Raw genomic sequence first — 26,592 nt, forward strand, 5'->3', positions numbered from 1 at the left:
AATTTTTTCACACAGAGGGTGGTGAGTGTCTGGAACAAGCTGCCAGGGGTAATAGTAGAGGCGGGTACAATTTTATCTTTTAAAAAACGTTTAGATAGTTACATGGATATGGTGGGTATAAAGGGATATAGGTCAAATGCAGGTAATTGGGATTAGTTTATGGGCTTTTAAAAAAAGGGCAGCATGGACAAGTTGGGCCGAAGGGCCTGTTTCTATGCTGTAAACCTCTATAACTCTATAAATGCCTTGGGACATTTTGTTCCACTTTAAAAAGCTTTTGCTACTATGGCCAATTCAATTAGCAGCTTTCAAATCCTTAGATCAATCACTTTATCACCTTTGCATTGGTACTTTCTAAGTTAAGAGGTGTCATCTTTCTTCGAGATGCAGCGAGCACGAGGAAATCTCCAAGGAGGAGGAAAGGTGGATTGGACGTAGAGGAAATTGAAGAAATGGCATTTTGGAAGAATGCATTGGATGATGCATACCTGATAATGGGAGGGATATCACTGAGGCCCTAACAGGAGTCCTGAGAGTGGGGAATCTGACACAAACAGTAGGGATACCACTTAATGGTGGCCGTAACTGTCAAACAGAATGAAGCAATTTGCAGAGATTGTTAACCAAGATCATCAAAACCAGAGGTATACACAACGGCTTTTGTTAGCTTCATTCTTCTGCTCTACATTTCTCAGTTTATTGCACTGAAGTTCACAGATCATTTGCTCCATAGGCCTACCTACTTGATTGATCTCTGCGTTTCAAATACCAGCTATCATGTTCCTTGCCGTCCATACCCCCCATGGGCTATTATTTGCATTTTATAGCCTCTTTGCTTTCTCTGCAGAGTACTTCATTCACAGCTTTTTACACTTTGTAGTTGTTTTTACAATTTCACGCCATTGGCTCACAATTTATTCATTGTCCTGGCCAGGAATCCTGTTGCAGGAGACAGTCTCCATGTTTTAATGTGTTTATACCACAGGTTCTGCAACATGTTAGGGCTGCCTGAACAATCACAGTTCACAAAGATTTATATGTGCGACACACATTTAGAAGCACCCATTGTTTAAATATTTCAACAATGGCTCTGCTAGTTGTGGAAACAGTCTCAAAGGCCCCAAGTTTGATTTCAGTCTGCTTTGCCTCTGCTGATTTCAGCTGAGCAGTTGATGAAAACATGACAATTGACTTCAAAATCTCTGGGAAAAACCATTCAGGGTTTCTGCTCCTTGTCACCTAGTGACTGTGGCTAGAAAGTGCAGGTGAGTGTGTGAACATCAAATGAGCTCTCAATAGTCCCAACAGTTTTCTAACACACTCAATCTCGACTGACAGTGGTTAGCACTGCTGCCTCACAGCGCCAGGGATCAGGGTTCAATTCCGCCCTTGGGTCTGTATGGAGTTTGCACGTTCTTCCCGTGTCTCTATGGGTTTCCTCTGGGTGCTCCAGTCTCCTCCCACAGTCCAAAGATGTACGCATTAGGTTGATTGGCCATGCAAAATTACCCCTCAATGTAAGGGGGATTAGCAGGGTAAATACATGGGGTTCAGGGATAGGGCCTGGGTGGGATTGTTGTCGGTGCAGGCTTGATGGGCCGAATGGTCTCCTTCTGCACTGTTGGAATTCTATTCTATGATTCTATGACATGAAGAATGGCGACCTGCGTGAGATATTGGCTAGCTGTCAGCAGCACGGGTTGGAGCTATAGGAGAGCGGAGGAAAAATTCAGAAAGTGCAGAAGTGCGGATGCAATTTTAAGAGTGATGGCCTTTATCCAACCTTGCATTTATACCATTGTTGGTCATTTTCATGGCTTCAAGATTTCAAGATCTGTGTTAACATTGAGAGTTCAGTCAGATGTTTAGGATGGTCTCATTATCCGTGGCGAAGGCCTTGAAATTCCTGGTATTCCCTCCAAACTTGTGTTGTACTCGCTTGTTATGTATCACCTTGATGTTCTCCAAGTGTAATGTTCTTTCCACCACCTCCAAGCCTTGCCCTGGTAACTGTGTGAAGTTGAACTAAATTTAATCTTGGTGCCACATTTGATTGCCAGAAGAGCTATCGTCCATGCTAAGATCGTCTACCTTTCCCTCAATCGTCCAAATTCACTCCTACCTCAGTTCATCTGATTCTGAAAACCTCATCTATGCCTTTGTTACGTCCAGACTTGACTGTAGTAATGCACTCCCAACCAGCCTCCCACATTCTTGAGATCATCTGAAACTCTGCTGCTTTGATCTAACTCACACCAAACCCCATTGACTCATGACTCCAGCGCCTACTGATTTACACTCGCTCCCAGTCATGCAGTGGCTTGATATTAAAATTCTCATCCCAGTTGTCAATTCCACCTCCTTGCCACCCCCCTGCCATCCCCCCCCCGCCAACTCCCCACCTCATCTGTATAATCTCCAGCCCGAACATCTGTATTCTTCTGACTCTGGCCTGTTAAGCATCGAGACATTTTATTACTTTAAATACACTATATAGATTGTTATACAAATAGTCACCTGGTAGTAGAGAACTTGAGTATTGCTGAAGAAAAGTGACTCTTTGGTGAAGTTTGCAGTTATCAGGACATTTCAAAAGAATACCAAATGCAAAGGGCAAAACAATTTATACTGTATGAGAAGAGAGTGCTGAGTGATTGCAAATGACATCCAATTGATAGAGGCATTGCCATGGAGAATGTAACAGTTGATAGTGACTGACAGTTAACTGCTGTGCATTGTCTAAAATGCAAACCAGACAACTTGACTCTGATGGTCAAAGCATTGTCCTGAGGAATGAACCCGCGAATGGCTGTCGACTTATTTTGTTTAACTGAAACAATGTGTGTACCAAGAATAGGGCTCTGTGTATTAATGTATGTAGGTTCTAGTGCATGCAAATGCATCAATGGTAAAAAACTTTGATTAAAATTGTCCCTTTTCTCAGCAACATATATTGTTGTTTTAGGAGCATATGAAGATACACTGCTGTTATATATTTCAGCTTCTGTTGCTTCATGCATTATGAAGTGAGGTTGTCTGATAAGGACTTTCTCTTTACGGCTTTTGTTATAAATTACTGTTTATTTGTGTTATATTCTGCCATATGAGCATGCATAGTTGGCATCTAGTGGGATAGGCAAAAGGATCTGGGTGTACAGGTACACAAGTCGCTGAAAGTGGCAGTGCAGGTGGAGAAGGTAGTCAAGAAGGCATATGGCATGCTTGCCTTCATCGGCCAGGGTATTGAGTTTAAAAATTGGCAAGTCATGTTGCAGCTTTATAGAACCTTAGGTAGTGTTCAATTCTGGTCGCCAGAAGGATGTGGAGACTTTGGAGAGGGTACAGAAAAGATTTACCAGGATGTTGCCTGGTATGGAGAGCATTAGCTATGAGGAGGGGTTGGAGAAACTGGAGCGACGGAGGCGTGGCGAGATCTGATAGAAGTCTACAAGATTATGAAAGGCATGAACAGAGTGGATAGTCAGAATCTTTTTATGAGGGTGGAAGAGTCAATTACTAGGGGACATAGGTTTAAGGTGTGAGGGGCGAGGTATAAAAGAGAAGTACAAGGCAGATTTTTTTACACAGAGAGTGGTGGGTGCCTGGAACTCACTGCCAGAGGAGGTAGTGGAACCGGATACGGTAGTGACTTTTGACAAGTACATGAATGAGATGAGAATAGAGGGATATGGTCACCGGAAGAGTAGGGGGTTTTAGTTAAGTCGGGCAGCATGGTCAGTGCAGGCTTGGAGGGCCGAAGGGCCTGTTCCTGTGCTGTAATTTTCTTTGTTCTTTGTTCTTTGTTCTTTGTTTTTGCTATGCTGGGATGGTACAGGTTAAATATCACATGGTTCGCACATGCTATTAAAAGCAGCAATATCAGGGTTTAATGTGCTCACAAGCTTTGCCCCCGCCCCCAAAGTTTTGTAATTTATAGTTGACTTTGACTCAACAGACACGATGGGTAAACGTGTGTTACTGTTACTGAACCATAACACAATTTAGCAATGCTTAGGAGAACATAATCATAACTGTCACAGCACTATAAACCTTCTTGTGCTTGGACCATAAGGACATTTATATCTTCCAGACTACTGATAATGTGAATTCCTCCCTCAGCCTTTCTCATTGACTGGCTAATGTCACTCACTATTTTGAAAAAAAAGGGCTTCATCTAATCTATTCAGCCTTTCAGTACTCCTTACGTTCATCTAAAATTAGCACTTATGATTTGGCCATTATTTTCTTGCGTCACCATCCCTGAAATGTAAGATTAGGCATTTGTACAAGTAGAGGTTAAATCAAGTTTTGTGTTCTGGCTGAGGTGATAAGGTCTAATCGTCCCAGAATTTCCCCTCCCACCCTGCTCTCCTGCTGGATAGGTGGCTTTCATTTCCTGCGTGTGATATTTTTTAGGCTTTTCATTTCAGACTTTGCAAGAGGAACAGGAAATGAGCATAGCGCCTTTGAAAGGGGGAATGAAAAAGTGCCTTGCTAAAATCAGTTTGCAAGCGTAGTACATAATGAGTTGTCACTATAAACTTAAAGGAAAATTGTGATTAGGTTTCTGTCAGCACTTTAATCTTTTTGTAATCCAGCCCATGAAAATAGACAACGCCTTAAAAATAATTTGGGTTGGCATCATCTTTGTTTTTTAAAAAAAACTTTTCCCATTAATTGCTCTGAACTTTTCTCACCCCGAATCTGGTAGAAATTTTGAACATCTATCATTTTCAATGCTAAGATAAGTGGAAATGGAATTTCTCTCAATAACATTTGAAGTTTATTTATTAGTGTCACAAGTTGGCTTACATTAATGCTGCAATGAAGTTACTGTAAAAATCCCCTAGTTGCCACAGTCTGGCACTTGGTTGGGTACACTGAGGGAGAATTTAGCATGGCCAATGCACCTAACCAGCACATCTTACGGACTGTGGAAGCACCCTGTGGAAACCCACACAGGTACTCAGAGAACGCGCAGACTCCACATAGACAGGGACCCAAGTCAGGAATCAAACCCAGGTCCCTGGCGCTGTGAGGCAGCAGTGCTAACCACTGTGCCACTGTGCCTCCTAAAAGTGAAGAAAAATCTGTAATTAAGTTGTTTGAGAGCCCTTTCTTACTGCTCCAAGAGTTGAATGCTTCCTCCCAGTGGCATGCAAGATCTGATCCCAGATTCTTTGGCAACCTTGTAGCAGGCTTAATTATTTTGTGTAACCTGGTGTAGCAAAGGGTCAGATTGAGCTTCAAAGAAAGTCAAGTTTGTCTAAGAAATTTCCCTCATGATGTCATTTCCTTTGTGTGATTAAGTGTGTGGAATAGTCATTTAAAAAATCTTATACTTGAAAGACACTACACCATTGTTCTGTACTTAAAGAAAGACTTTAAAACACAAAGAGGTGTCGTCTTTCTTGTGCAATCTAAATTCACAGACTTGTGATTTTGGAGTTCCCATTTAAAATCACTGTCCTGGGAAAAAAGCTTTGGAGGAAATTCTGTTTCCACTGAGGTCTGGGACTGCAGTTTGCAATTGTTTGGAGCTAGTGGCTAGCTTGAAAAGAAAATAACTTCCTATAATACATGATAGATTTTGCTAACTTTGGCAGTGTTTGCTGTGAGCTATGCAGCAGACAGTTTTTCTTTCCTGATCCTATTTTGCAAATCAGGAAAACCGCAAGGTCATAACTGGACACACCCAGGCTTATTGGTGAAAACATCTGAAGCTCTTTACCAGGAGAGCAGTAGACACTGAGTAAGAAGGAAGAGATAGCTAAGGGAAGTCTGTTTGAAGAAGCAACCTTTAATGAATTTTTTTGAAGAGAAAAATGGAGCAAAGTGAAAAGGAGGGTGGGGGTGTGGGGTTTCTGGAATGAATGGGCTGGTGGCAAAAAGAAGGGGATGGTCCCCAATTGCCTTGAGGTGAACACAAGCTATATAGGAAAGGATTGCAAAGGCCACAGAGGAAGATGAAGATGTGGTTTTCAAATGTAAGGTGTTGGTGAGAACATTGGTCATGGTATACTGGGCAGAGATGGGTAGCAGCATTTTGGATAAATTGTTGCATAGGAGCAGGGAAAATATTTGATAAAATGAATCTTGAGATTATGAAGGTTTGGATCAAAGTCTTAAGAGATGGAATGGATGAGGTAGGCTTATAAGTGAGCAGTGTTTTAAAGGTAAAAGTAAAAAATTCAGGTGGTGAACCAGGCGTGGTCACAAGAAAATCTAAAACTACTTATTTCAACCGAAGCTCCCCTCCTGTGACTGAAAATAGGATAAATTCCAATCTAGTATTAAGCAAAAATATGAACAGCCCATACCTGCCCATTAGTGATATGGAGCTGTTGTATTAGAAGAATCATAGAATCTCTACTGGGCAGAAGGACGCTATTCAGCCCACCGAACCTGTACTGACAACAATCCCACCCAGGCCCAATCCCATGTGTTTACCCTGTTTGTCCTCCTGATACTAAGGGGCAATTTAGCATGGTCACCCCACCTAACTTGCACATCTTTGGACTATAGGAGGAAACCAGAGCACCTGGCAGAAACCCATGCAGACACAGGGAGAATGTGCAAACTCCACACAGTCACCTGAGGCCGGATTCGAACTTGGGTCCCTGGCGCTGTGAGGGGCAGTGCCAACTACTGTGCCACCCAAAGACACCCTATGGCCAAGCAGACTTCATAGCTCCCCGTTGGGAAATTGAACCCAACCTGTTTCATGGCAGGTGGATGTAGTAACAAGGAGCTGCCATGCGTTACCAAACGCCCCCATTGAAGTGCAAGTCTTAAATAGCAGCCTTGGTTCCTGGCAGCAACTATAGAACACAAAGAAAGTTATGCTTCAATAGATAGTGATTGCTATCTGGTTCTTTGTCCACTGCTACAGAGTTTACTATCAAATAAATCGGTTGGACTTAAACCTGGTGTTGTCAGACTTTTTACTTTCTTCGTCCACTGGCATACTACTACTGAGTTGTGACAAACATGCTTTTCTGAAAACTGAAAAGTTGGAAATCACTCTGTGCGTGTGGCTAACACTCCTAGTGGCAATTCTGTGATTTAAACAGAAATATTATCATTGGAAATCAATAATGACCTGGACAGGTAGCTGAAAAAACAACAGATACCTTTATGTTGATGACAAAATAAATATTGAGAGGTTGAATATCTTTGGTCTTTCCCCTTTCTTACCTAAGTGGAATGCTAGCAAATTAGCTATTCTGGATTCCAACCTAATTTTGGAGGTTCTGTTGTGGAGATATGGGATAGAGGTACTCAATTTGGCCAAGTAAGGATACAGTTGACTGAAAGTGCATTGCCATCAGCTCTTAGGTCAGTGATTTCTCAGTCCAGGCCTGAGGTTAGCCCGAAGGTGTACTTGGGGAACCATACACTGATGAGAAGAAAGCATACTGGCTTAGAAACAGCAAACATGGATCACACCCTGGATGCCTGAAGGTAACAATGAATGATTCACTTTCTTCCCAATGAGGCTGTTATGCTGCTGCAACTTTGGGTTTGGGGTAGTGGAGGGAAGCGATGACCCCATCATCCAGACCAAACAGATATATTCATACAGGAATCCTGATTTTGTAAGATAGACAAGTGCTTGAGATGGGTCCATATTTGCATGGATGCCTAGCAGGGGCATAATTACAAGGTAAACTCCTCCTGATCCTGGGTACTTACTAGGGTGAGGAGTGAAGACTCCTAGCAGGCACGATCCTGGCAGAAGTGTCAGGATTGCTGACCAGCACGTTTTTGGCGGCTGGTATAGTTTAAATGGAGATTGCTTATCCTGTTTCACAGATGCTTTAAAAGATTAGGTTAACTAAACAGAGTTTGTTTAACAAACCTATCTCCTTGGCTTTGTTCAGGTACTGCAGAAACACCTAAGCTTAGTTTGTCAGATAGCTTGCATTTTGGAGAGATTTGACTCAAGAGGTAGGGATGTGTCTGGCTTTGTCATCAGCCCCCTGATGAGTAAACAGTATCATGTTTTCAGATTGCTCTGATCTTTTGAGTTCCTAAGGCTTTAGGAAACTGGGCTGGCTGATAAGAGAAATTGCACCCTAGGGTCATATAGACCCAACAAGCAAATAAATTGTGCCTTTAAGGCTTGATGTAAATCACAGTGAAAATTAGTTGATGGCTTTTCATTGGATTAATCTTAATTAGTTGTAAGTTTAGCGTTGATTGAATTGAGCGTTCGTTCTCCAAAATAAAAAATTCTTTTTTCAGCGAACATCTGTTTTAGATGTTTCCAGGCCTTTGTTTTTGATCCATTTTTAAAATATTACCCAATTACTCATTAGGTATTCTAGTTAATTTTTGCACCCCCATCTTGAAATAAAATATGTGTAGGATTGACATTGAAGGTTTTCTGCAAATGAGCACTCAAAATAACTTGAAGCTAACAATAGCCTGGAAGTATCTCTTGGTGAAAATAACACACTGCCTCTTGGTATGTGGATGACTTTGCTTTGCCCACAATGGGAAGCTTACACTATTCACAGTTACCTGTGGTTTTAAAATGAATGTGAAATGGCGTATCCAGCATCTGTTCCAGGCAGAAATTAATAAAGTAATTCTCTCTTTGTTTTAATTATCTAACTAAAAGGTGTTGGTCTCACCCATTGTTTTTGTTGGAAAGAGCAGCGCTCTTGTGTCAGAGAGGTTTGGCTTTAGCAAGTTGGTTTGTCAGTCGGATGCAAAACTTTCTGGCTTCACACTGGGCACAAGTTCTTTTCTAATTATCAGAACAAAGTGCTGGGGTGTTTTACAAGTATTCATTTTTGGCCTAAGGATCCAGCACCTTCTCAGTATATTTAGATATGTTTCAGCTGAGTTTGGGAACTAGGAAGGTTTAGTCATTAGCCACTCTCCAGGTATTTTGCTCAGAAAATAAAGATAATGACAGTTGCCATACTGTGACACAAACAGTACTGGGGGATGGGGGCTTCAACAAAGTGGTGCAATAACACTTAAATTCCAAACGACAGAGGAAATGGAACTCCTCTTCAGGATGTCATTACACTGCTCCAATTTCTTTTCCTGTTTTTAACAACTTGTAGCAGTTCACTTGTCATTGTTCTTGGTCAGTTTTGTGCCTCAAAGCTCCAAAGTAATTATCCATACCCTTCTATCTGCTTTGCAGAGTGTCTCTTTAACTATTTCCGAGTTTGACGATTGCATGAGAACTGCAAATAACCAAAAATTATTGTATTCAACAAAATTCTACAACAGCAATTCTTGCCCTCACATCTGACTGACAAGTTTTTATAAGCCATGGATCTGAGTGCTAATGGACTTTTGAGTGCTAAAAACATCAAATAGAGCCTGATCCTGTCTCCACTCAAGGTCTGCACACCCATAATCTTAGTAAGAAGTCTCACAACACCAGGTTAAAGTCCAACAGGTTTATTTGGCAGCACAAGCTTTCAGAGTCTTGCTCCTTCATCAGGTATGTGAGGAGTTGTGTTTACAAACAGGGCAGATACAGACACAAACTCAATTTACAAGATAATGGTTGGAATGCGAGTCTTTACAAGTAATCAAGTCTTAAAGGTACAGACAGTGTGAGTGGAGAGAGGGCCAAGCACAGGTTAAAAAGGTGTGTATTGTCGCCATGACAACGCAGAATTGTCAAGCAAAAACTGATCGCTAACTTCTGCATACATGAGAACGGCCTCAACCAGGAACTTGGGTTCATGTCAGACTATCTGTAACCCCCACGACTTGCCTGGGCTTGTAAAATCTCACTAACTGTCCTGGCTGGAGACAATACACATCTCTTTAACCTGTGCTTAACCCTCTCTCCACTCACATTGTGTGTACCTTTAAGACTTGATTACCTGTAAAGACTCGCATTCTAACCATTATCTTGTAAATTGAATTTGTGTATGTGTATGCCCTGTTTGTGAAAAGATCTCCCACACACCTGATGAAGGAGCGAGACTCTGAAAGCTTGTGCTGCAAATAAACCTGTTGGACTTTAACCTGGTGTTGTGAGACTTCTTATTGTGCTTACCCAAGTCCAACGCCGGCATCTCCACATCACTCATAATCTCAGTAGGGGCCAGAGGATAGAAAGCAGGGTAAGAACCCCAACCAACACAGTTTCCCAGGGGCTCCCTACACACAGCAGAAGAGTGCAAATAGAGGAATTGTTGCCATATTCTTTCCCTGGATGACCTGCTGGTATCTGCAAGTCAGCAAAGGTTCTTTGCAGTTATTCCTGATTTTCCTATTATTCATTGGTGACTATCTCCTTCAAGAGAACAAGTATTCACTTGTAGGAAGAACATAAGCACGTACTCACATATTAACACCTGGCATACCATTGCTGGCATCACCCTTTCATGTTGCTTTTAGAAGAACTTCATATATACGTAATGTGACAGAATAATGACCCCAAGTCCTCTGTACAACTGTTCGTTGATCAGAATTAACATTTATTGGGCAGACTGTAAAATGAGTCATTGTATATTTTGTTCATTTAATAATTGCATAATCATCTGCTTTTCATTATTATTGCAAACACACATTTAGTGACTTTTAAAAATTTATTCGCAGGATGTATGCACCGCTGGCAAGATCAATATTTATTACCCATCCCTAATTGCCTTTGGGAAGCTGTAGTCCATGTAAGGAAGGGAGACCCAGGATTTTGACCCAGCGACAATAAATGAGTGACGATATAGTTCCAAGTGAGCTTGGATGCGAAATTGCAGGTGTGGTGTTTCCATGCCTCATTTAGCTGTCGAGGGAGTTAGCATGAAAATACAGCAAGCAAAAGGAAGACAAATGGCATGTTGGCCTTTATTGCAAGGGAAGTGGGAGTACAATAATAAAGGGATTTTGCCACAATTGTACAGAGCTTTGGTGAGACCGCAGCTGGAATGTGTGCAGTTTTGATCTTCATATTTAAGGAAGGATATCCTTGCAATGGAGGCAATTATTGGAATTGGTCCCTGAAATAAAGGAATAGTCTTCTAAATGAGAGGCAGAATAAATTGGTTGTATATTCTCTAGAGTTTAGAAAAGAGAGAGGTTTTTGAAACATTCAAGATTCAGAAGGGGCTTGACAGGGTCAAAACTGAACGTTTGTTTACCTGGTGGGGGAATCCAGATCATGGGGGCACTGTCTCAGGATAAGGGGCTGATCATTTGGGAATGGGATGAAGAGAAATCTCTTCACTTAAAGGATGAGAATCTTTGAAATTGTTGACCAGAAGGCTTCTTTGTTGAATATATTTAATGCTGAGACAAAAAAAGATCTCTCTTGGATTCAAGGGATATGGGGCACGGGTGGGAAGTGGAGTTAATGCTGATGATCAGCCACGATTGTATTGAATAGGGTCATTTGGCCTTTCCCTACTACTATTTTTTACCTCCTTATGAGTCTTGGTAGTTGTGCAGTGCGTCTCGCAGATGGTACACACTGCCAACACAGTGTGCTGGTGATTAAGGGAATGAATGCTTAAGGTGGTGCTTGAATGCTGATCAAGCAGGCTGCACTGTCATTGATAGTGCGAACCTCCTAATAGTTTCGGAGCTATACTCACACAGACAAATGGAGGGTATTCTCTCACACTCCTGACTTGAGCCTTGTGAATTGTGGGCAGGTTTTGGGGAGTTAAGAGGTTGTAGTCCAGATGTTTGAAAATGCTTATTTGCACAAATAGAAACATGGAACCTAGAAGCAGGAGTAGTCCATTTGGCCCATCGAATCTGCTTCACCGTTCATTTTGATCATCAGGTTCAGTATCCTGATCCTGCTTTCCCCCAATGTTTTCTTTTAGTTTGTTGTACAAAGGCCAAAATAAACTTAAAAATAGTAGACAATTCAACACAATCAGACCTTCTTCAAGAATTTGAGTAAATCAGACATTCGCAAGTAGTTATTTTCCAGCACTTAATTTCAAACCAACACTGATGTCGATCCAAGGAAGTGTAAATGATCCTTAAATTGTTTCACCGTAAATGCATTTCCTATCTTTAACAACTCCGGTGTATTTTAATTATAAACAGTGGTGATGGTCCACTGAAAATTGTTTGGTTCCTCAATTAATCCTGGACCAAAAAACACTAAATATGTCAGGAAATTGCAACTCTGCACCATAAACTAGCTTTGCCCACAGGGTACAAATTTCCAAGAGTGCAAACAATGCATTCGATCTCTCTTTTTACCAACTGTATTATTCCTTCAGTGTAATTGATATAATCAGGAGATATAAAAATCCTGCATGACTTTGCACCCTCGTAAACAGCAAAATATCAGAACCAGATGAAGGGATTGAGATGGTTCATAAATTTACTGGATAATCCAATTATGGATCACCATCAAATGAATGGTGATGCCATTACAAATTACAATATACTAACTTTTAGGTTTCTCAATTTAAAAAAATGTCATGTGGCGTTGAGTAGTTTCACCGCTACTTAAAGATGGCAAAATGTAGTTTTGTTTGCTTCGGCAGCACATGTACTAAAATTGGAACGATACAGAGAAGATTAGCATGGTCCCTGTGCAAGGATGACACACATTCATGAACCGTCCCATATTTTTTGGGATGGCATGGTTGTACAGTGGTTAGCACTGCTGCCTCACAGCACCAGGGACTCGGGTTCGATTCTGGCTTGGGTCTCTGTCTGTGTGGAGCTTGCATGTTCTCCCCATGTCTGTGTGGGTTCCTTCCGGGTGCTCCAGTTTCCTCCCATAGTCCAAAAATGTGCGGGTTAGGTTGATTGGCCATGCTAAATTGCTCCTTAGTGTTAGGGGGATCTCAGGGGGATTAGTAGGGTAAATATGTGGGGTTACGGGGATAGGACCAGGATGGGATTGTTGTCAGTGCATGCTTGATGGGCTGAATGACCTCTTTCTGCACTGTAGGGTTTCTATGATTCTATTGAACCAATAAAGTCAACCATTTTGCTGATCTTGGCTTCCTTCGCTAGCTTAGGACACTGAAATCAAATTTAATGTTCAACTTTGACTGTGGCTGAGATCACTTCTGGCTAAGCTGAACCTCAGTGCTGCTTGTTTGTGTGATGTGCTGTTACACCAGCCATTGCCCTAAGCCAATATGCCATCAGGTAGTCAGTATTTTATATTTTAAAGTTGAATTAGTCTTTCATTTTTTTTGTCTGTATTTGGTTTAGTGCACTTTTACCACCAGCTGATAAACCCCATAGCAACATATACTGTGCACAGCAGGACCTCTGCTTTCAGAACAAAGCTGCTCAGTATTACCTGTTTGTCTAATTAGAGCCTCACAGCTTCTCATAAATGAGTGTCACTCTAAAGTATCCCACTAGCTGTAGCCTGAATTTAATTGTGAATTAGATGAGGTGCTTGGACTTTTCTCTCTAGGTGCTAACCATAGCTCAGTGGTAGCAATCTCACTGCTGAATCAGACGATTGCGAGTTCAAACCCCAGACCAGATACTTGAACATAAAACACAGGCTAACACTCGTTTCATACATCCTGGAGTGGACAATATGTGATGCGATGGAACCCACAGTGTCAGAGTGCCACCAAGCTAGACTAAGGTCCCAAACTGTTTTAAGTTTAAGTTTGTTTATTAGTGTCACATGTAGGCTTACATTAACACTGCAATGAAGTTACTGTGAAAATTCCCTAGTCGCCACACTCCAGCGCCTGTTCGGGTACACTGAGGGAGAATTTAGCATGGCCAATGCACCTAACCAGCACACTTTTCAGCCTGTGGGTGGAAATCGGAGCACCGGGAGGAAACCAACCCGGGTTCAATTCTTGAGGCAGCAGAGCTAACCACTGTGCTGCCTCTCAGACTCAAATCTGATGACACTATTTGACAGCAAGGGAGTTCTCCGGCCTTGGCTATTTGTTATCCCTCAGCCAACATAACAATTTAGTTGGCCATTTGCCGTGTTCATGTTTATGGCATTTAGCTGTGCATGAATTCTGTGCTGCGGCTCCCTACGTTACAATGGGGACCACCTTTCAAAAGTACTTCATTGGCTGCAAAGTGACTTGGGACACTCTCAGGTTGTGAAGGTGTCAGATAAGTGTAAGCTTTTCCATTCTTCTTATGGCAACAATACTGGGTGGGATTTCCCCCTCTTGCCCCCTTCAGGAGGTGGCCATTGGTTGGTGACAGGATCTTCTGGTCCCACTGCTGTCAATGGGCTTCCCTGTTGTATGCACACACCATTACTGGGAAGCCCGCAGTGAGAGTTTGCTGTAGGCAGGACCGGAAGATGTAGTGGGAACAGCTGGAAAATTCCAGCTGTTAACCATTATTACACTACATCCCTAGGTGTTGCTTTTTATTTAGTCATGCAGTTGCACACTTATTGCTTGCAATATAATTCAATTTAAAAGAACACTCTCTGCATTATAATTGCCTTATTATTATCCCCAATATCCTAAACCTTTCCTTGGTATAAACAAAGAAAATTTTGCATTTCTTTAGCGCCTCATAGATCCAAAGGTTTTCACAGGCAGTAAGCTATGTTTGTAGTATTGTCACTGGTGTTGGTAGGAAAACACAGTAAGAAGTCTCACAACACCAGGTTAAAGTCCAACAGGTTTATTTGGTAGCAAAAACCACTAGCTTTCAGAGCGCTGTCCCTTCATCAGGTGAGCGGGGGTTCTAGAAAAACACATTGGTAGGAAAACACGGTGGTCAACTGGCATACAGCAAAGTTCCACGCACTGCAATAAAGTAAATACTCAGGTAATTAGTCTTGGTGGATATGGAAGGTTGAATGTTGTCCAGCTGGCAGTACTCCATTCCTCTGCACTTTTTCAAATCGAGCTATAGGATTTTTAAACTCCACCTGAACGGGTAGAAGGGGCCTCAGTTTAACACATCATTCTATAGAAAGCAACCGCCCCCCAGCAATTCAGCTCTACTATGCCAATGTCGGCCGAGATGATCGCCAGAATTCTCCAGTCTTGTACACCTCACCACCCCTGCCACTAGAACTGAGAATTTGGCACTCAGCCAAATCTCCATTCACAGCAGTGGCTCTGGAGAACCCCAGCCGTGGGCGGAGGTGGGACAATTCCGGCCAATGTGTTCAAATCTGGAGAGCCCTTTGAATCCTTCCAGCTCGAGACGTAAGAGTGCTAACACTGAGCCAACAGAATATGTTCTTGGTGAATAAACCAAATAACCTCCAAGAAATGGGTGCCAGAGGTTGGCTTTCCCCTCGGGTGAATGGGCAAAACCAGGGTATCCTCACAAAGCACAAAGGTTGCAAGAAAAGTCTTTAGTATCTTAGAGTGGGTGGTTAGCTCAATTCCTGAAGGGTAATAGCCACTTTGATGTGTGCGACTAGACTTAGTGGTGGTGGTTGTTTAATTACAGCCAAAGCTTCACTGCCCATTTGGGCTTTTCACTGAAGTGCAACATTTATTTGATCAGTTTAAAGCTTCAAAGAAAGAGGAAGGAAGTTTAAAAAAAACTGCATCAGAAGGATTGAGGTTTAATGGGAATGGGTCAGCACATATTGTAACCATGGGCAGCTTTTACAATGAAAGTAAGTTCGTGTTCCCATCATTGTAAAAATAATGCACAGAGACATTAATGTGCTGCGACTCTGAATAATTTCTTTGGAACTGATCTTGTTCAGAAATTGCACACGGCAATTATATTTGAATCAAATACAATTTTGCAGCTTTTGCTTCATCATCAGAACCTTCAGAACAACTCATATAAAAGATGACAATTTTACAATATTATAAAGCACTTACACAGGCCACAATCTAATCAGATTCAATCATGTTGTTATATCTGAGTCTTCCAACCTACAAATACAGGCAGTATTGGAAAAGAATGATTGTCAAGGACAGTGGGAACCATCACATCGAGCCAAAGCTGATTGTGTAAAATGTGACTTTATATAGAATCACATTTGTGAAAATCAGAGTTTTCATAAAATGGGAATAAAACCCGATAATGCAACAAATTGGATAGATTACTGTACTTGCTTTTTGAAAAGTAATACATTTTTTCAAGATTAGGTCCCCTCTGAATGATACTGCCTTTTTATCTCTGTGAAACTGTAGCATTTGGTACTTTTATAAAAGTAAGTTGCCTCAGGTATGAAATTCCAGTAAATGTGTTTTGTTCATTATGATTTCAAGATGTTTCAAAGGTTCACTAGCCAATTCTATGTGCTTTTTTTTGTCATCACATCTTGTTAGTTATGTTCTTCGTTTCCTTTAGCTACTCTAGATATTCTTGGCTTCTCTGTATTACAAAGAACAAAGAGCAGTACAGCACAGGAACAGGCCCTTCAGCCCACCAAGCCTGTGCCGATCACATTGACCTACCTAGGCTGTGTCCCTCTAAACCCTGCTTGTTCATGTCCCTATCCAGATAAGTCTTAAATGTTGCTAACGTACCTCAACCACCTCACTTGGCAATGCATCCCAGGCCCCCAACACCCTCTGTGCAAAAAAGTTCCCCCACATAATCTACTGAACCTTTCCCCCCTTGTCTTGAACTTGTGCTCCCTTGTGATTGTCATTTTTGCCCTGGGAAAAAGCTTCCAACTGTCCACCTTATCTATGCCCCTCATAATTTTATAAACTTCTATCAGAGTGCCTCTCAGCCTCCATCTTTCCAGGGAGAACAATCCCAGTTTATTCAATCTCTCCTCATAGCTAATACCCTCCATACCAGGCAACATCCTGGTAAACCTTTTCTGCACTCTCTCCAAAGCCTCCATGTCCTTCTGGTAGTGTGGCGAACAGAATGGGACACAGTTTAGTTGAACCTTAGCCCCCAATGACCTAAAAAAAATTTTCCCTTGCTCAGAGACTCACGTGCAGTTTACAGTAAGCGCAGGTAATGACTGGAGACTCCTAAACTGATTATTTAGCCACAACTGGGCAGTACAGTGGCACAGTGGTTAGCACAGCTGCCTCACAGCACTAGGGCCCGGGTTCAATTCCAGCCTTCCAGGGTCACTGTCTGTGTTGGGTTTGCACATTCTCCCCGAGTCTGAGTGGGTTTTCTATGGGTGCTCTGGTTTTCTCCCACAGCCCAACATGTGCAAGTTAGATGTATTGCCATGCTAAGTTGCCGTTTAGTGTCCAAAGATGTGTAGATTAGGTGGATTGGCCATGGTAAATGTACAGGGTTATGAAGATTGGGCGCGGGCGGGATTCTTTTATGGAGAGTCGGTGCAGACTCAATGGGCTGAATGTCCTCCTTCTGTACTGTAGGGATTCTATGGATACTCTTAATCTGTGCTTCATGGTGGCATTGGCGTCCACTGGAAAGGCTAGGCCAACTAGACCAGCAAGTCCTGTTGCAGGAGGGATGTAGATTGCGACAACTTGTCCAGTGAAGCACAGCCCCCTGATGCAATGCCCCTTGAACATTTCCATGTCAATGACTCTAACGCATAGGTTCTCAGAGTTGTTTAAGGCCTTTAGCAATGTGTACCTGTGCGTCCTGGCTTCTAACAGGCTCGCCTGTGACTGACCTGGTTGTTGAGGCTGTCCCTGCTGCCCTGCATCTGTTCAAAGCAACGGAGCAAAAAATAGACCCATGGTAAGTTATGACGGCTTAATCAAGGTGAGTACAGTGAAATAAAAAGGAGAGAAAACAGAAACAATCTGCAAACATAGCAGTCTGTTGGAAATCCAGTCAGCGCTGTGTAATGTGGATTTCAGTGATCTGAGTGCGCAGAATTGTTCCTGTATAGGACATCCAGCCCAGTCGTTCAGCCAGTGCCTGAAGTTAATCCCACAAAGTTTTGCTCAATAGATTGTCTCTCGTGTTGGACTTATCTTCCCCATCCAGCTAACTTACTATGTAAAACCCCAATTTGCATGTGTTCCACCATGCACCTCAGCCACTTAAATGAAGCCGGGAATTAAAATGGCAGCCGACAGCATTACAGTGGGAATGGGGCAGTAAGTTGAATTGCTCAGTTTTAGTTACAGCCCATTCCTGTTCCTGCTGGACTGGAGAAGTGAATTAACTTGAACTCAGAGGCTTAAGGTGCTCTTAAAGCCTTCAATCCTACAGTATGTTGAAACCAGTAGGGACAGTTTTGCAGCCAGTTTCATCTGGAATTTATAACACGTCACCCCGGAATGGAGGTACAAGTAGGAACTAGTTTGAACTGATTAGGCTCACTGCTTCAGGAACTGGTGTATGCCCAGTACAGCAAGTTGCTTAGATTCCAAAAGATTGTATAAAAGGATGTTGAACCATGTTGGTTGCAATATGTTAGGATTAGGGACAGCATGGTGGCACAGTGGTTAGCACTGCTGCCTCACAGCACCAAGGACCTGGGTTTGATTCCTGGCTTGTGTCACTGTGTGGAGTTTGCACATTCTTCCTGCGCCTGCATGAGTTTCCTCCAGTGCGCTGGTTTCCTCCCAGAGTCTAAAGATGTGGGGGTTAGGTGGATTGGCTCTGCTAAATGGCCATTTAGTACCAGGGGGACTAGAAGTGTGAATATGTGGGGTTGCAGGGATTGGGTCTGGGTGGAACTGTGGTTGATGCAGACTTGATGGGCCAAATGGCCTCCTTCTGCACCATAGGATAATATGATTCTATACTGGTTTTTGACAGAAACCAATGGTCTACAGTAATTCAAAGCATTGTTCAAAGACTTACATTTTTGGAGGGTTAAATTTTAGGATGAAAGGCCCAATGAATCAAGATGTAGATTATTGATAGTTACTTTGTCTGGGAACCATACACCAGCTCTGAACACTACCAAAGGGTAAATCTACAGCTTCAAAAGAGTTATTTTAGGCCCTCAAAATTTGACAACATGAGCGTTCCTGATTCTAAGCTTACTTCTAGCATGTGAAGAAGATTGCTATATAGATTTTTTTAACTTAAGCTCTAAGTATAATTGGGGAATGGGGGTGGGGGAAATAAGTACAGGGACGTGAATGATTGAAAGAAACAAATGTTGACAGTTGAAGGGACAAGGCGAGTGTTTATTTTCAGGAGTATGTTGGCATGGGCCAGCTGAAATTTTATTACACTGAAGTTGATTATTCGGATTGAGTTTACAAATCACAGTTGAGAATGAATATATGTTTAATTTTTTGATTTGGTTAAATTTATTATTGTCACATGTATTAGTATACAGTAAAAAGTATTGTTTCTTGCACACTATTCAGACAAAGCATACCTACATTTTCCACTCTTTGTTTTCCTTCTCTATGTACGCATAGAGAAGGAAAGCAATGCAGAATGTAGAGTTACAGTCATAGCTAGGGTATAGAGAAAGATCAGCTTAATATATGGTAGGTCCATTCCAAACTCTGATGGTAGAAGGGAAGAAGTTGTCTTTGAGTCAGTTGATACATGATCTCAGACTTTCGTATCTTTTTCCCGATGGAAGGTGGAAGAGAGTATGCCCAGGGTGTGTGGGTCATTGATTATACTGGCTGCTTTTCTGATGCAGTGGGAAGTGTAGACAGAGTCAATGGATGGGAGGCTGGTTTGCGTGATGGAGTGGGCTTCGTTCACAACCCTTTGCACTTTCTTGCAGTCTTGGACAGAGCAGGAACCATACCAAGCTGTGATATAGCCAGATAAAATGCCTTCTGTGGTGCATCTGTAGAAGTTGGTGAGAGTTGTAGCAGACATGCTAAATTTTGCTTGATCCTTCACAGACACTGGTGGCTTTCAGCACTTCACATAGGTAACCACATTTCATTGATAGAATTTAGTTAGCAGTATGTCAGCATGCCATTCTGCCATGTAGTATTGGAACCAGGTCCAACTCTGCTTTTGCCTAATGTCCATTTTGTCACATGGAATCGGGTACCATGGCCAATTTTCCTCTCTTGGATCCCAGGGAACTATGGCTAGAGGTAACTCTGCCTAATGAGAGATTGGCAAAAAGACACATTGGTAACAAGACCCATTGGTGTCCCTATCTTGTACAGGTGTTGTCAGGTTCCCAGAGTTCCGATCTTGTGGAGGCAGTTGTGATGGGAAAGACTAGCATTTACTACCTACCACTAATTACCCTTGAATACAGTGGCTTCCTGGATCTTCTCAGAGGACAATTATGAGTCAATCACATGAACAGCGTGTGATTAGGAATGCAATGCCAGAAAATGGGTCTTTCAAAAAGGAATTGGATAAGTGGGAAAAATGCAGGACTATGAGAAAAGGAAGGGTGAGCAGGATCAAGTTGCTCTTGAAAGAGCTGGCGTAGGTAAATGGACTAAATAGCCTATTTCTGTGTTGCAGCCATTCTATGAGTCTGCAGCCATTCTGTGAGTAAGGTTATCCATTGCTGAAAGACCTTGGTGAACTAGAATACAGTAGCTGTCCCATGGTCATCATTACCACTGTCAACATCTTAATTCCAGATTTTATTGTGCTTAGATTCCTCAGCTCCCTTGGGGAGATTTGAACGTTTCAGGATCATCAGTCCAGATCTTTGGATTATTAATCTCATAATAGAACCATCATGCTGTCATAACCCTCTAATACAAAGCTGTTGGGATTACAATGATCCGGAAGATGAATTAAAAATGGGTCTTCCCAGTAAATGTTAGTCCTGGAGGTTTCACATGTGGCTTATAGTCAGTGGCACAAGACTCACCTTTTGGGGATCTGACAGCATTGTAACAAATCCCACGAAATAAGTAAGCAGTTCATCTCCGTATAAGCCTGGTTGGTGCCTTCACTCTCGGCCACATCAGCTTAAGATATCAAAACATTGAAAAGATAGAAATTTAAATAAGAAGCAGGTTTTTAATTGAAAAAAATTCTGTGACATTTCATAGGCCATTTGGATTTTTTAGATCTTTTCATTGTCTTTAGCGATGAGTCTTAGTTTGTGTTGGGAATATGAAATATTATTCTTTACATCCTTTCTTGATGATGGCACGAGCAGGTGAGTTATCAGTCAGCTCCTAGTGCACGGATTCTCAGTTATAGCTGTGTACCATACTTTGATCAATAGTATTTCCACCTAATGCATCAAGATAATAAATGCACGCGTCTAGATTAAATCGCAACAGTTTTGTACAGCTGGTTGTGCGTTTTGTTAACTGTTGGAATCAGTTATGTGTCTGCTATTTAAGACATACAAAAAATGAACCCTCAGAGGAGCCGAACCCTGACGGGCAATAAATATACACTGTAGAGTTGTCAGCCTGTCTCTATTCTCCTGCAAACCATTAGCCAGTTTGAAGCTTTGCATATCACAATCCTTGCAGATCTACAGTGAGCAGATTTGTGCATGAAGCTGCCAAGATCAACAGTGTACAGAAAAAAAAGTGATGACAGAATGACTGAACAGTCATGATGAAGGTGCTTCTGGGGATTCAGAGTTAATCGAATATGATCCAAAAGCATTAAACAAAACCTTTTCAGAGAGACCTGTGTACACAGGAGTCATTTGTATCATGTTGAGCTGATTCTATTCAGCTCTTGTTTAGAAGTGATTAAGCAGTGAAAGTATCTCAAATATTCATTTATAGTCAATTAGTAGAGGTCGCTGATACATTGAGGAATTGTTGGGCTCTGCCACTTGCTCAATGTTGACAGGCTGCTCAAGCATCTTCAGTTTCAAAGCAAAGCAGAGTGCTACAGACTCGAAACATTAACTCTGTTTCTCTCTCCACATCAGCTGAGCTTTTGCAGCAGTTTCTATTTTTATTAAAGAGCTTAAGAGGCCCTTTTTTGCAAGAGTTATTATTTGCTATTATGCAGCGAGGTTTCTGTAATAGATCGAGGATGACTTGGTGCAGCTTTAACTATAAAGACTTTATTGTCTATAGAATATTTGTATACGTGTACAACAAGGTAAGTGTGATTGCTGCTCTGGATTTCCGAGCTCCAAGTGCCCGTCCCCGCCCTTGACCAGTGGTCCGCCCCCTCCTGCCGATTGGCTCAGCTTCCCACCGGAGTGATCCATTGGCTGCCCATCAGTCACATGGCCCTCAGAACATACTCCCTTTAAGGACCATGCTGCTACAATTTTAAAGAGATATTTGCCAAAGTAAGGCTCATAACAAGCATACTTCTTGAAGCTTTATAATTTTTCATCCATCCAACATCAACAGCAAGAACATAAGAGGTTAGCACTGCTGACTCACAGCACCAGGGACCCTGGTTCGATTCCCGGCTTGGGTCACTGTCTGTGTGGAGTCTGCACATTCTCCCCGAGTCTGCATGGGTTTCCTCCAGGTACTTCGGTTTCCTCCCAGAGTCCGAAAGATGTACTGGTTAAGTGCATTGACCATGCTAAATTCTCTTTCCGTGTACCTGAACAGGTGTGGAGTGTGGTGATTAGGGGAGTTTCACAGTAACTTCATTGCAGTGTTAATGTAAGCCTACTTGTGACACTAATGAATAAACTATGAACATAGTGAAACATCTCAAAGTGCTTCACTGTTGGGAAGTAGGGTTAGACTAAGGCTTAGAAGGGAAGGAAAAGAGAGGAAGACAAAGGTGTGCATTGGTGTTGATTGGCTATGCTAAATAGATCCTAGTGTCAGGGGGATTAGCAGGGTAAATGTGTAGGTTCATGGGAATAGGGCCTGTGTGGGATTGTGTTTGATACAGACTCAATGGGCTAAATGGCCTCCTTCTATACTGTAGAAAATGTATGATCCCGTGAAATGCCTGTAAGGATTCTCAGAGAGGTAGGTTTAAGAAGGTTTTTGAAGATATGGAATGATGTAGCAAGGAGGAGTCTTTCAGGGGACGGTCTGTGTAGGGCACAATGACTGAAAACTCTGCCACTGAATGTATATGTGGGGGATGGACAGATGACTGGAGTTGGAGGAGGGAAAAGTGTGAACATGTCTGGGACAGAGCTACAACAAAGCAGGACTGTGGAGTATGATAGCGTACCTAGCTGAATTCCTTGGGAATCTCCTGGAAAAGGTCTAGGTTGACCAGGCACTATTGCTAGCAGACCAGGAGAACTTTGGCCTTTGAAGTTCTTACTGCGATAGCCGTCCTTCCCATTCTGTGGCATTACCATCTGCTGTCACAACGAAGCCTCCATTCCCTAACGTCACCAAACCTCCCCTTCTCAGCTGGAACTGGCAGGTGTACCAGGACAGTCTGAAGTCAGTGGGACCCACAGGAAATGTGCGGGGAGAAAGAAAGACTGCAGTTTGGGGTTCAGGCAAGCAAGGTAGAGATGGAGGATGTGGGTCCTGCATGAAGTTGATAGAGGAAGACTCAGGGTGGAGGTATTCGGGTTGGATTTTCACATTTATGGAGGGAATTGGGTGTCAGAAAATTTTCTGATGTTGCAATCCTGCCTCCTACCTGGGAATCCCAGCCAGCAGAATTTGGCAGGCCAAAGGTAGAGGTGGCCCAATACCAAGGCTCACCTCCATTCACAGAAACATTACTCCACTTCAGTAGATCAGTGTGTGACCTTATTCTAATCCTCACCACTACCTTCTCACATTGAATCCCCAAACCCACCAATTACTCTCTTACCCCTCTCAAGCCCCAACACCCACTTTATCCCATCACCCTCCTGCAGCCCACTTACTCCTTCACGTCCCAACCACCCCGCCCTGCCACCCGCCACAATTCCCCTCAATCTCCAATCCACTGACTGGTATCCAATATAAAGATAACTCACAAGCCCTATAATAACATTTGAAAGACTGTGTAAAGCACCAATATCTTTTAAAATATAACAACTCATTTTCCCCTCAACAGCTGTGTGAACAAATACTGCTAAGCAGAATCTATTAGGGGTTTGGAAGGCAGCCAAGCATTCACAGTACCATTCTCCTCAACAACTATAAAGAAACCCTGAATAACAGCCCTGAGAACAGGCAAAATATTGGACATCTGTTGAATCTTGGAAGAGAATGAGAAAAAAATGAAAACAATTTGACATTTCACACAATCAACTCCATATTCCAAAGTAGACTTACCTTTCTGTATTATACAATGCAGATTACCACTTTATCCAATGGACAACATACTCCACCACATTTGAAGATTTCTCCTCTTTCACAATGCTGTTTGTTTTCCATTGACAACTTGCCTATTGTGAGAAGTAACAACGTGGCAGCCAAATTATTCAATGGCCACTTATCTTTTTTAAATCACAGCACTATCATCACTTATGTAGTCAAAATATATACAACTTACACTGTGAAATAGGTAACACCTTTTATATGATTCCCATCTCCAAAAGATGGTCCTACATGGTTTGTGATGCCTTTGTGTAGGTATAACTTATATCACCTAATAAATCTCTCCTGCCTTCTTCAACATTTTAGAAGTTCTGAAATGCCCACTTCTGCAATGGTGCCCACAAATCTGAGACAGCAGCAAATGAGCTCCAGCCCAACCTCTTTTCCTGTGCTGTTAAAAATTGCTGGCTCGGAAATGGGGGTGGCAATTCTGGAACCAGACCCTGCCTACCGTTTTTAAATCCAGCCCAATGTTTCTTGCCCTGTCTCAAAACAGGAAAATCTGGCCCTGGGTTGCAGGTAGGAGAGGAAAGAGGGGAAAGCTGGTTGAAATTAGTGGTGTGGGAAATCAGACCAAAAGCCAAAGAGAGGACCAAAAGTATTTGATTTAGCAAAGGATGATAATAGGTGTAAATATGTTCAGATCAACTGTCAGGTGCAATGGCAACTTTTATTTATTAAGTGCTCTTTGTGTAGAGAAACATAGTGACGTGCTTCACAAAGACTAATTAAAATGTGGAACCTGAAGAAGAGACATGGTTTTGAAGGAGTGACTCAAGAAGATGGAGGTCAGAAAGGTTTAGGTAGGGCTATGCAGAAATTTAAACACCAACATAAGAATTTTAGGGAGCCAGAATCAAATGTAATCTACAAGGACTGGGATGCTGAGTATGCTGAATGGTGTAGGCTATAGACAGCAGAGCACTGGTTGAATATGGTTTATGAAGAGTGAAGATTGGTGTGTATGTGGGAGGGGGGAGGGGGTGTGGGGTGGGTGGGAGGGGGTGTGGTTGCTGGTGGACATTGGAATAATGATGTCTGGAGGTGACAAAGGCATGTGAAGGTTTCAGTGGAAGATTGGCTTACATAGGCTTGTTGAGGACCAGGGCCAGCAACTGGAAGGCTGCAATCTTTGTGACTGAGCAGAAGTAGGGCTGAGAGCTGAGCTTGGGGTCAGTCAGGACACTAGGATTTTGAACAGCCTAGTTTGAGAGCATGTCATTAAAACAGAGAATTAAAAAACAAAACATGGAAGTTTTATTACATTGTCAGGATGTAGTTATCTTGGGTCAGGCCTGCATTTGTCGTCCATCCATCGTTACTTTAAAAAAGATTGAACTGAGTGAGATGGTCAGCGGTTAGTTAAGAATCGACCACATTAGTGCGGGACTGGAATCACACAGCTCAGACTGGGTAAGGATGGCAGAGTTTTTCCCCAAAAGGACATTAGTGAAGCAATTAGATGTTCACATTGAATGGTCACCCTTCTATTGATACAAACTTTTATTTCCTGATTTCTTTTACTAAACTGCAGGGGTTAGCACTGCTACCTCACAGTGATAGGGTCCCGGGTTCAATTCAGGCCTTGGATCACTGCCTGTGTAGAGTTTGCACGTTCTCCCTGTGTCTGTGTGGGTTTCCTTCCACAAGCAAAGATGTGGGGGTTAGGTGGATTGGCCATGCTAAATTGTCCCTTAGTATCGGGGGATTAGCAGTGTAATTACGTGGCGTTACGGGATAGGGCTTGGGTGGGATTATGGTCAGTGCAGACTCGATGAGCCGAATGGCCTCCTTCTACACTGTAGGGATTCTATGATTCTTATGAAAATTCTCACACTAACATGGTGGCCACGATTCTCCCATTCTGCTGTGCTAAAAAGTTAACACGGCAGGCTGGGAGACCTCGTGTTGGCCAATTCGCGGGGTTCATGCAAGTGTTGGTGCCCTGCTTGTGTCTCCCAGTGCTAGGCCGTCTACTCCATGCCGGACATTGGCGGGGAGGCACAAAGACCATTGACATGGTCATTTCAATGTGATTTAAATACTGAAGTCACCCCCCGGCCCACAAGCATCTCCCTCCCCAACAGAGTATTTCACTTCACTGTAGGAGAACTAGCAGCCTGACCCTGCCAGAATGATGGGGAGGCAAGCTGGGCCCCCCAGAGGGTTGAGGGTTGGACAGCAGGGGTGCCCTCTGGGCTTGGATACCCTGGCAGTGCCAGCCTGGACCCCCGGTACTGCCCACGTGGTAGAATGCCAATGTGCAGGGGGCATATTGGCACTGCCCATTGGGCATGGGGCAGTGCCAATGAGGGTGTGGCATATGGGGGCAGGGCATAGGGTATGATTGGTGGGGGAAGGAGAGAGGGCAACGATTGGTTGGGGATGGGGGGTGGTGGTGCGTAAGCACCGCAGGGGCTTTGGGACTGTAGGTAGAGTTACTGTCAGGACGCGTGGAGTTGGAGGAGGTGGGGGGCTGGAGATTGCAGGGGGTCAGAAGGTAGGGGAGGTCAGGCTGGACCTGGGAATGGTTGGGGGGCCAGTGATCGGGCCAGGGCAAGGGGGAGAGCCAGTGCTGCGGCGATTATGGGGCTGGCCAGCTTGATAGCTGGCCAGCAATTGGGAGGTGGGCAGT

General features: G+C 42.9%; 1 protein-coding gene and 1 non-coding gene across 3 annotated transcripts in view; both read left to right on the forward strand.

Moving 5' to 3' along the window:
- The window catches only part of LOC145352569 (kinesin-like protein KIF26A), a 213,028-nt gene that overhangs the window by 40,550 nt on the left and 145,886 nt on the right, over nucleotides 1-26,592 (forward strand). The window lies entirely within an intron of this gene.
- Nucleotides 12,475-12,577, forward strand: LOC145352853 (U6 spliceosomal RNA). Its single transcript, XR_013888613.1, has one exon. It is a non-coding gene; the product is annotated as a U6 spliceosomal RNA (small nuclear RNA).

This window comes from Carcharhinus amblyrhynchos, chromosome 14 (assembly GCF_965287045.1).
Source record: "Carcharhinus amblyrhynchos chromosome 14, sCarAmb.v2.hapA, whole genome shotgun sequence".
NCBI classification, from domain to species: Eukaryota; Metazoa; Chordata; class Chondrichthyes; order Carcharhiniformes; family Carcharhinidae; genus Carcharhinus; species Carcharhinus amblyrhynchos.